Consider the following 11,267-nt stretch of genomic DNA (forward strand, 5'->3'; position numbering starts at 1 on the left):
TTACAAATATATAGAAACATTGATATACCAGTCACTTTTGCTATAGTTCCAGGGCTACCCAGGGCACAAATCCCTCACCCCAAATATCAACCTAACTGGCTTTCAAGCTGGATCCCCTTAGCTCATAAAAAGGTTACAGGTATACAGAACCCTTTTTGCTTAAACTTCTTTTGCTGTTTTATTTAGGAGTCAGGCCTTGGGGCTTCACAAGAATAGGAATAGTGAGAGGGCCCATTGCCACTATGGAAGATAAAACTTATACCATAAATATGTCTTGCTCTGCAATATGGTATATAGGTGTTATCTTCCATAGTGGTCAACATCAGAACAGGTAAATAAGAAACAAATCTCTGTGCACACTGGGCTTATTTAAGATCACTCAAGCTTTTGGGTCCAAGCAGGGCCGCTCCGGCCTTGAGGCAAGGAGAGAATCTAGCCTCAGGCGGCACAAAGCGGCTAGTTAACAGGGGCGGCAAAAAGCCGCCTCTGGTAACTTTAAGAGCCGAATTTCAGTTTTTTAAAACAATAGCGTTCACTGCACTAGCGATGCAGCCCCTCCTCCTCCCGCTTCAACGCTAGAAGTTAGAAGCGGGGGATGGCATCGGGGCTCCTGCCTGAGTCCAAGCGATCTTTAAGGAAATCCCGTGTGAGTTAATGAACTCAAGATGGGTTTCAGTCCTCATAACCTTGTCAATCATGGTTTTTTTCCCCCCCACTGCTGAACTATTCTGCCCAGTGGAAAATAATGGAGATTAATGAGGTTATTGGGCTCAAAACCCAGCATGAGTTCATCAAAGGAGAAGGAAACCTAGTCGGCCTCTCCCGTGTGTTGCTCACCCTCCCTCCGCTGGGCAAATGCCCTTAACTTGTTACTTACCCTTCTGCGCAGGTCCAGTCTACGGAGTTCACCAACGCCATCTTCTTCCAAGCGATCTTCTTCCTGCTTTGACCGGCGCAAGCGCAGTAGATCCGTACCGGCGAAATGCTCCTACTGCGCATACGCCAAAACGCCGTTCAAAGCAGGAAGAAGATTGCGTGGAAGAAGATGGCGTCGGTGAACTCCGTAGACTGGACCTGCGCAGAAGGGTAAGTAACAAGTTAAGGGCATTTGCCCAGCGGGACGGGTAGGCCAGGGGGGAGGAGGGAGGGTGGGCAACACACGGGAGGGGGGGGAGGGTTTTTGCGCCGACTAGGTTTCCTTCTCCTTTAACTTGCACGGGGTATACTTCGCTCAAGTCCAAAAGCTCTGGCAGTGTGATTATATTGGCCAGATTTCCTAATCCAAACTGGACATGTACAGTCCCTTGCGTATTTAATTGACCCAATTCAATGGGGAGAATCCTGGAATTACCTCTACATTTAGGGTAGTGGCAGCCCCTGGCTTTCATAGTTTCAGTAGTCACACGTGTGCATGATTCAGCACCCTGTACAAAGTACACTTAAGCAAAAAGACTTTTGATGTGTGTGTTGATGTACAAATGTTGGCTCCGGCCTGAATTTCAAAGTTCAGAAGTCCAAGAATTTATTCATGCAGTTCCTGTTGTTTGTACAAATTCCATGCAACTGGCATCAAGGTCACTAATCCATATGTGTGTACTGGTGCAATAGTAGAACAATAATCTTTGATAAATGATTTTCCATAGTAGAACTTTTCTGCTTGATTATATCCAGTGTTTTCATTTATTTTAGGAAGTAAATCTCTATGTTAGATTCAGTAATGAATAAACTTGGATTAAACTGCCTCAATCTCAACAATACAATTTGAAGAATCTTGAACCAATCTTAGAGGTACTTGGTAGAGGCCTCACCAAAAAGCAGGGTCTATAGTGATGTATATTAGAGGCCACCACTGGAAGTAATCTCTCCACAATTATTATCAATTTAGCAACACAGGGGCCAGGGGTATAACAATTATACACGGGTTATAGGCTTAAAACAACAGATACAAGGAACATCAGGGGATGCCTGGGTATTTATTTAGCAGCCCATATGTCCCAGGCAATAACTGATTTTAAAAAGGGGATATAAGAAGCATAGTAAGTTAGGTTGAAAAAAAAAAAATACATGTATATCAAGTTTAACCTTTTAAGTCTGTATATAAACTGCCTAACTGCTAGTTGAGTCTATGGGGCCCATTTACTTAGTTTGAGTGAAGGAATAGAATAAAAAAAACTTCGAATTTCAAATGGTTTTTTTGGCTACTTCGACCATCGAATCGGCTACTTCGACCTTCGACTTCGAATCGAATGATTCGCACTAAAAATCATTCGACCATTCGATAGTCAAAGTACTTTCTCTTTAAAAGAAACTTCGACCCCCTAGTTCGCCACCTAAAACCTACCGAAGTCAATGTTAGCCTATGGGGAAGGTCCCCATAGGCTTTGGAACAATTTTTAGGTAGATGAAAAATCGTTTGATCGATGGATTAAAATCCTTCGAATCGAACGATTCGAAGGATTTAATCGATCGGTCGAACGATTTTTTGTTCGATCGAACTATTGGCGGTAAATCCTTCGACTTCGATATTCAAAGTCGAAGGATTTAAATTCGGCAGTCGAATATCGAGGGTTAATTGACCCTCGATATTCGACCATAAGTAAATTTGCCCCTATGAGTTAGCATATTTTTAATAAACAGGTTCTTTGGAACCCATGAGTGTATTAACTGACATAGACAGGTATGGGTTCAGTTATACAGAATCCCAGAAGGCTCCCCATTACTGAATGGCTATCTCTCATAGACTCCATTTTATCCAAATAATTTAAATTTCTAAAAATTATTTTCTTTTTCTCTGTAATAATAAAATGAATCCTTATTGGAAGCAAAACCAGCCTATTGGGTTTATTTAATGTTTACATGATTTTCTGGTAGAATTAAAGTTTAATATAAGCTTCATCATACTGAAATAAGAAAATTTCTAAATGTAATCAATGAAGAATTCTGTACCGTTTCTGAAATAATCACGTTTTTCTTATTCCTCTCTCAGCATCTGTTTTTTCTGTTGGGCGTCAGATAATCATTGACAGTTAGATCCAATGCATTTTATAGGGGGACTCATTTTGCCTAGAAGATGTATTAGAGCTCACTCTATTAAAATCACCAGACATCATGTCTCTCTACATGCAGAATTTGGGCAAAATGCAGTTATTTTGTTAGATTTTGTTTGTACTGGGATCAGTTATTTGATTGAGCTCTAACTCATCTGCTAGGAAGGGTCCCCCCTATAAGATATATTGGATCTAACTGACAATGAATATCAGACACCCAACTGCTGCATATAAACAGAATGAAGAGAAACAGATGATGAAAGAGGGATAGTGTAGATAAACTTGGTTATTTCAGAAACAGTACAGAATTTTTAATTGATTGTATTTAGAAAGCTTCTTATTTTAGTCTGATGAAGCTTATATTAAATTTTCATTTTTGCGATAGTTCCCCTTTAAGGTATGAAAAGCGACAGGTTCTGGATCAATCCTCCTGCCTGAGAATAAATTCATGAATATACATGGAACAATTTACATCTAGGTGTCTTATAAAAATGTAGACATCTTGAATTGATACAGAGGAATGATTAATATAGTGCATATGGGATCAGGTAATGGTTTTTGCAATGTGAGATTAAAACACTTTTCAACGAAGATTATAAGGAGGGCAAATGAAGCCTCATTTACATTGAGCATTAATGCCACTGTTCCCACTGAAATTAATATTGTTGTGGGCTCTGTACACCATGCTATGTCAGAAAAATGTATGTTCTATCTGTACAGACTATAGCCTATACAGAGAGTGTTTACAGAATGAGCACAAAGGTGCAATTTTGTGTCCAGGGTCTTATGTGACCCCTTATATGTGTTCAGTTTTAAGTTGCAGATATATTCCCATTTGTCCAGAGACTATACCCAGTTGGTTTGCAATAGAATAGAGGTTTGGGACCTGTTATCCAGAATGCTCGGGACCTGGGGTTGTATATGTCACTTATGTCTGAGGGTCTGCATTGCAGAAAGATGAGTAATAAAAAGTAACAATATAAATAAACGTGTAGCCTTACAGAGCACTTATTTTTAGATGAGGTCAGTGACCCCCATTTAAAAGCTGAAAAGAGTCAGAATAAAATGGCAAATTCCAAAATTAAAAAAAATAAAGATCAATTGAATTGAATAAAATTCTAAAAGTTAACTTAAAGGTGAACCACCCCTTTAGGCCAAACAGAGGAAATTGCAGTTCCTCATATTTGGTCCTTGCAAGATAAATAATTGAATTACTAGTGCACAGATAAGCCCCCTTTTATAATCGAGTCCTTCCTTCCTTCCATAAAAAATGAGAAGATGTACAAACTTAGGGCCAGTTTCAATTTAATGAGAAAAGCTTATCTTATAATTTAATTTGAGATTTGCTCATAGAACTGGGATGCAATTCATTGAGAAAATCGCAATCTCATTGCGTAAATGTCAAATACTGTAAAATACATTTTTCTCGTAATACTGTGTCTATGTGGCCAGAGGTGAACGCTACAGTATAAGATTTATATGTGACAATTTAAAGAAGGGTCAATTTTATTTTCAACATTTGATAAACATGCCCTTGAAATTTCTATATAAAGGCATTGAATGCTGTGGAGTCCCCTTCTGGTGAACTAGAATGAGCTCTGTGTTTAACCTCTTATAATACACAAAAGCTATGAATATTTTGTAAATGATATCCTTATAAACAGTGAGTTCTGATGTCATCAGTTATAAACGGTGAGTTCTGATGTCATTTCGGTCACATGACTCACTGAAACTTGTGTATTATAATAAATAAAGTACCCCCAGTTGCAAAATATGAGGATATTAGAAGTTACCTCGGAGTTCCATGACCTGTATAAAAACAATCGGCCTTCGGCCTCGTGTTTTTATATGGTCATGAAACTCCTCGGTAACATTTAACATCCTTATATTTTACAAGAGGGGGTACTTTATTCACTATATAAATAAATCTGTGTCTGATAGCATTAGTATTAGGGATGCACCGGATCCAGATTTGGCCAAACCCCCGAATCCTTCGCGAAAGATTTGCCCGAATACCGAACTGAATCCAAATCCTAATTTGCATATGCAAATTAGGGGTTGGAAGGGGAAAAATTTTTTACTTCCTTGTTTTGTGACAAAAAGTCACGCGATTTCCTTCCTGACCCTAATTTGCATATGCAAATTAGGATTCGGTTCGGCCGCGCAGAAGGATTCCGAATCCTGCTGAAAAAGGCCGAATCCTGGCCGAATCCCGAACCGAATCCTTGATTCGGTTCATCCCTAATTAGTATGAACCCAACATGGAATGAGGGCCTGTTAAAAGCAACCAGAGTTCATGTGCACTGCTTAATCATAGTTTAAGTAACTACAAGAATAGGTAGCACATATAAACAGGAATTTTAGTTTATATTTAATTTTTAAATAAGCAGAGAAAAATGTTGGTATGTATAAGCATGTTATAGCTTAAAATGCCAATACAGAGTGTAGATATCAAAACCAGAAGCCCATTATCCTGTGTATGGGAGTAAAGCCATCTTTCTTATATAATGTATCAACGTGTAAATAAGTGCACTCATTTATCAGTATAAACATTAGAGTAAAAAATCAATCAAAGCATGGGGCATATTTATAAGGTTTTGGGGACATGTGATAAGCATAAGGGCTGGTAATCCATATGACCAATCATGTCATCTGTTTACAAGAGCTTACAATTCAACAGCACTTTGCTGGACTTTGACCATGTTAGGGCCTACTATTACCTGAGAAGGTGATGCTATGCCCTCTGTTTTAACCAGAAGTTATTTACAAACCACACCTAGTACAAAACTTCCCTACAAATAAAGTGAGTAAGATAATTAAGAATACATCACTGCTTGAGTCAATGAAATGAGCATCATCATCTGCACCAAGCGACTGGGATATCCCAATACAGTCAACAGAGAGGAATCAAACGGGACAAGGACCCTGGGCAGCACACACGTTTGCTCCAAAGAAGAGATCTCAGCCAACAGAATGGGACTCTCCATTTTTATATGGTCTAATAAACAATGAGCTTATATCATTATCAAAACCGCTTGGAACCCACTACAACAAAATGACTTTCTTTTGATGCACTCGTCAGGAACTGGCCAGGTTTCCAATGAACACACCAGAAGGCGGACCTCAAGAGCTTCTCTTATCAATGCTATTAGTATTCAAGTACATATCCTGCCTCTACTCTCATAATAAAGAAAGTTTCTATAAGAACTTTTAGAAGTCATAAACTCATTATGAAGTTTCACATTGAGGGTCATTTATAAAGTTCGAGCAGCACGGTTGTATTGTCCGTTTTTTCTTGAACACTGAAATATTGTACTGTTGTGTCCATCTTCCGTTTTTTGTGCAATTGTATTGCAAAAAAATATTTGCAAATGAGATGGGTGTTTACAACTGTGCGAGGTCGTTGTGCGCGGAAATAGCATTGACAGTGATCTAAATTCGCAATTTGCAAAAACTGTTTTGCCAATATTTTCTCCACCACCAAAGTTCTGGCATAACTCAAACGTTTGTGCATAAATATTCACAATTTGCAACTAAACCATGTTTAAAAAGCCTGTATGGACATTTGCAGTGTAAATAAAACTGTGAATTATTCTGCTCTGTGTGAAGTTTATTAATGAGCCCCATTATGTAATTGACTTCAAGGCACTATGTCAAACTATAATTGAATTTTTAGGGGCAGATTTATCAAGGGTCGAATTTCGAAGTAGAAAAAGCTTCGAAATTCGACCATCGAATTGGAATACTTCAACTTCGAATATTGAAGTCGAAGTTTTTTCACATCGAATTTGGCCATTTGCGGTCGAAGTAAAATCGTTCATCCATTGATCGAACGATTTTTCTTCAACTTCAAAAAACGTAGAAAAATGCTCTAGAAGGTCCCCATAGGCTAACATAGCACTTTGGCAGGTTTAATTTGGCGAATTATTGAAATCGAAGTTTTTTTAAAGAGACAGTACTTCGATTATCGAATGGTCGAATATTCAAACTATTTTATTTCGAGTCAAAGTCGTAGTATCCTATTCGATGGTCGAAGTATCCAAAAAAAATTCAAATTTTTTTACTTTGAAAATTCCCTCGAATTCACTTCGACCCTTGATAAAATTGCTCCTTAGAGTTCAACAGTTCTTTCTTACAAAAAGGCATTATACAAAACTTTTATCAAAAACTTTTATCAAAGTATTACTTTAAGCCACTATTATAAATATAAAAGTCTCAACAAAAACTTCTTTCATTACCCCCCTCACCCATAGGGCAGACTAAAGGCAACATTGACCCCCTTGCCCTATTGAGCTGAATGACCTAGGAGGTGGTGATGAAGACCAAGGGGCTGATGTAATTAAAGTCACAAAGAGAAAAACAATTTGCACCAATAAAAGTATAAATCCACATCTCGCAATGTAATTAATGTTCCTTAAAGTGTAAATGCATTGCGAATTTTAATTGCGCACTCTGAAGAAGTGCTTGAAGGTGTCGTAATCTTTTGGATCAAACATTACGACTTTTTCAGTAAGAAGTTTTATTACATTTACTTCGCATTGGCGCAAACGATAAAATTCGCAAATGGTCTTCCACTGTCGGAAGTGGTTGCTAAACAGTTTCCTGGGTTCGCTAAAGCTTTATTAAATTCATACAAAGCAAAATTTGTTTGCGTAAAGGCATAACTTTTCGCATTGCAAATAGTTTTTAAGTTACCGACTTTTATTACATTTGCCCGTAACCATTTAATGTCCAGTGGGGCAAAGCGGAATCAATTAAGATGAGGGCCTATAATGATCACGTAATGACTATTTTCAAAAATTTACCAAAAAATAGGAAACTTAGATCTGCCTCATTTCAGACCAGTCTGAGACAGTGACAAAGAACAGATATTCATAAAGTTATAAAACATACAAAAATCATATTACTCCTCGTGTATGTATATGGGCAAAAACACTTGGGTGCCAAAAATGCTAAACAAAGCCATACAGTCCAGTAACCTATTGGAACCAATAAGATGTTTGCTTGCATTATTCAACTAGAGCAGTGATCCCCAACCAGTAGCTCATGAGTAACATGTTGCTCACCAACCCCTTGGATGTTGCTCCCAGTGGCCTCAAAGCAGGAGCTTATTTTTGAATTCCAGGCTTGGAGGCAAATTTTGGTTGCAGGAAAACCAGATGTACTACCAATCATGTAGGCTACCAGTCCATATAGGGGCTACCAAATAGCCAATCACATCCCATATTTGACATCCCCATGGACTTTTTCATGCTTGTGTTGCTCCCCAACTTTTTTTTACATTTAAATGTGGCTCACAAGTAAAAAAGGTTGGGGACCCCTGAACTAGAGTATTAGACTAATGCTAACTGCGGATTGGTTGCTAAGGTGTATTGAATGGGCTGAAACAAACGATTTAGCGCTAATCCTACGATCGAACGATCGAAGGCTTATTCTTTCGATCGAACGATTAAATCCTTCGAATCGAACGATTCGAAGGATTTTAATACAACGATCGAAGGAATATCCTTCGATCAAAAAAACGCTGGCAAGCCTATGGGGACCTTCCCCATAGGCTAACATTGACTTCGGTAGCTTTTAGCTGCCGAAGTAGGGGGTCAAAGTTTTTCTTAAAGAGACAGTACTTCGATTATCGAATGGTCGAATAGTCGAACGATTTTTAGTTCGAATCGTTTGATTCGAAGTCGAAGTAGTAGTCGAAGGTCGAAGTAGCCCATTCGATGGTCGAAGTAGCCAAAAAAACACTTCGAAATTCGAAGTTTTTTTAATTCGAATCCTTCACTCGAGCTTTGTAAATGTGCCCCTAGATATTTCTGTCCTCTCTCTGTTCATGGTTGCAGCCAGCAGCTTTACCTTTGAGTTGATCCCACAATGTGCCTTGACCGCCAAGAACGTCACTCTCAGTGTCACAGGAATAGACAGGAATTTAAACAGCTTTTCCTGGTATCTAGGAAATAGTCCAAGTGCTTCAAACCAAATAATGAACAATATAGCAGGTCTTAAACCTCCCACAACTCTTGGACCCAAAAACTTTTCTGATGCCATTGGACTTCCACATTGGCTCCGTACTGATCACAAACCGCAAGGAAAAATACAGTAATACCTACACAGTTCAAGTACAGGCAAGAACTTCAGCTAACCTGATTGTGACAAGTAGGTGGCCCCTTGTGCTAATGTTTCTGTTTAATTTCTTGACCGTATCAACATGAAGTGATATTCCTTATATGCAATAAATAGTATTGTTTCTGTAATTAGAAATGTCATAACTCTTGTATTTTTTAAGGTGTTATCAGTATTTCTTAAGGTGTTTTCAGTTTTTGAGGAATATTATTATCATCAGACCTTATGTGGTTTCACACCTTTTTCAAAAAACATTGGGGTTTTACACTCTTGACAGCAGACACTGTCTAAAGCTGGCCATACACAGCCTGATAAAAACCCTTCCAGACCCAGTCGCCAACACGCTCCCAAGCCAAAGTGTCAAGGCAACTATATTTATAGACCCACATCTGACCGGCCCCATCTTTGACATCACAGAGGAGGTATGCACCTATAAATAGAGGCTGTCAGAGAGAAGCAGAGTAAAGTTGTAGGCAGTAGTGATGTGCGGGCCGGCCCAGGACCCGCGGCTTTACCCACAGGTAAGGCCAACCTTGCACCCCCATTTATGGGTCGAGCTCTCCTACCTTCTCTCCCCACCCCCCAATGTGCACGTCTGGCTTCCGGTTTTATAGCCACAAATCCTGTGTGAGTCTTGCTGGTTTTGGAACAACCCACACACATCCCTAGTATGGGGCACAGAGAGTTGGTTTAAAAATTCCATTTAGCAAGGACCACATCAGCCCTTTGATATGGTCCTCATCTTAGTTGTCCCCATAGTCAGATTTTATTGTTTTTATTGATTTATATTTGAGTTGTCTTAAGTGGTCACTAAATCTTCTACAGGTATTACAGGTATCTACTATTACTCACTTTGATGGCATTTACTTACTTATGTTTAAACTATTGACTGTTTATTGTTTCCTCACCTGTTCTATTCCTGGAATTCTAACATAAGAACTATATGGCCTGGCTGATAACTGTCTATTGGGTAGATCCACATATATAGACAAAGCTGTAACAATCCCATGTTTGCTAGTAGCCTATACCTAGAGATAAGACTATAACATCATGGGTACTAAACATAGTTTAGCATAGTAAAACATTTTTTCTTGCCTTGTCCTGTGCCCCTTATTTCTCGCTGGTCCCTGTTACAATCAATGATATATGTTGCGATTGGGCCTCTTCCACAAACAGTCCACTAGATGTCACTCTTAGCAGTGGATTTTACTCATTCAGCTGAACGATTGAGTTTGCTTGCCAATGTCCCCCATGTGGTGAGAAAAATTATGGGTAAGAACCAAAAATGTCTAGATTTTAACTATAATGAGTACTAACCATTCATATCTAGAGTACAGAGAAGGAGACAGATTTTTAAAATATTCACTAACAGTTCTTTGAATGGCAAGCAACGTGTAAATGATATTCTACTGTACAGTTGCCCACTGTTATGCAGCTCACATACACATTAATATACAAATATGTAGAAACTGTTGTCGCGCTTCAAAGACATTTTGACGCCCATAGACTTTAATGGGCGCTGGTGACATTTCTCTGGTGGTGAATTTTTGGCGAAGTGAAACAGGTCAAATTCGCCCAAGCCTAGTTATAGGGGATTTAATTAATAGAAAGGTTGATAGGGTAATCTGCCGGAAGGACCTTTTATGCCAAACAATCTGCTGCTCGCCTGGTACTAGGATTCAGCATGTGGTGGAATGAGTGGACAGATTATTGGGATGGGTTGGGAAAGACCCAGTGGTCTTGATACACAAAGGTACCAATGACAAAGTTAGAGGAGGTGGTGAAGTCCTTAAGAATAATTTTAAACACCTAGGGGGCAGATTTATCAAGGGTCGAATTAAAAATTCGAATTCCGAGTTTATTTTAGTGTAATTCACTAGGGAATAGTCCAAATTTGATTTGAGTTTAAAAAAATATATAATTTTGAAATTTATCTTGTACTGTCCCTTTAATAATCCGATTCTTCACCATCTAAAACCTGCTGAATTGGTGTATTAGCCTATGGGGGACCTCCTACAATCAATTTAGAGTTGTTTGGTGAACTTTTGAAAAACAAACCTTTTTTTGATGAAAAATTCAATTCAAATTAGATTCGAGTTT

Source organism: Xenopus laevis, chromosome 7L (assembly GCF_017654675.1).
Source record: "Xenopus laevis strain J_2021 chromosome 7L, Xenopus_laevis_v10.1, whole genome shotgun sequence".
Lineage (NCBI taxonomy): Eukaryota > Metazoa > Chordata > Amphibia > Anura > Pipidae > Xenopus > Xenopus laevis.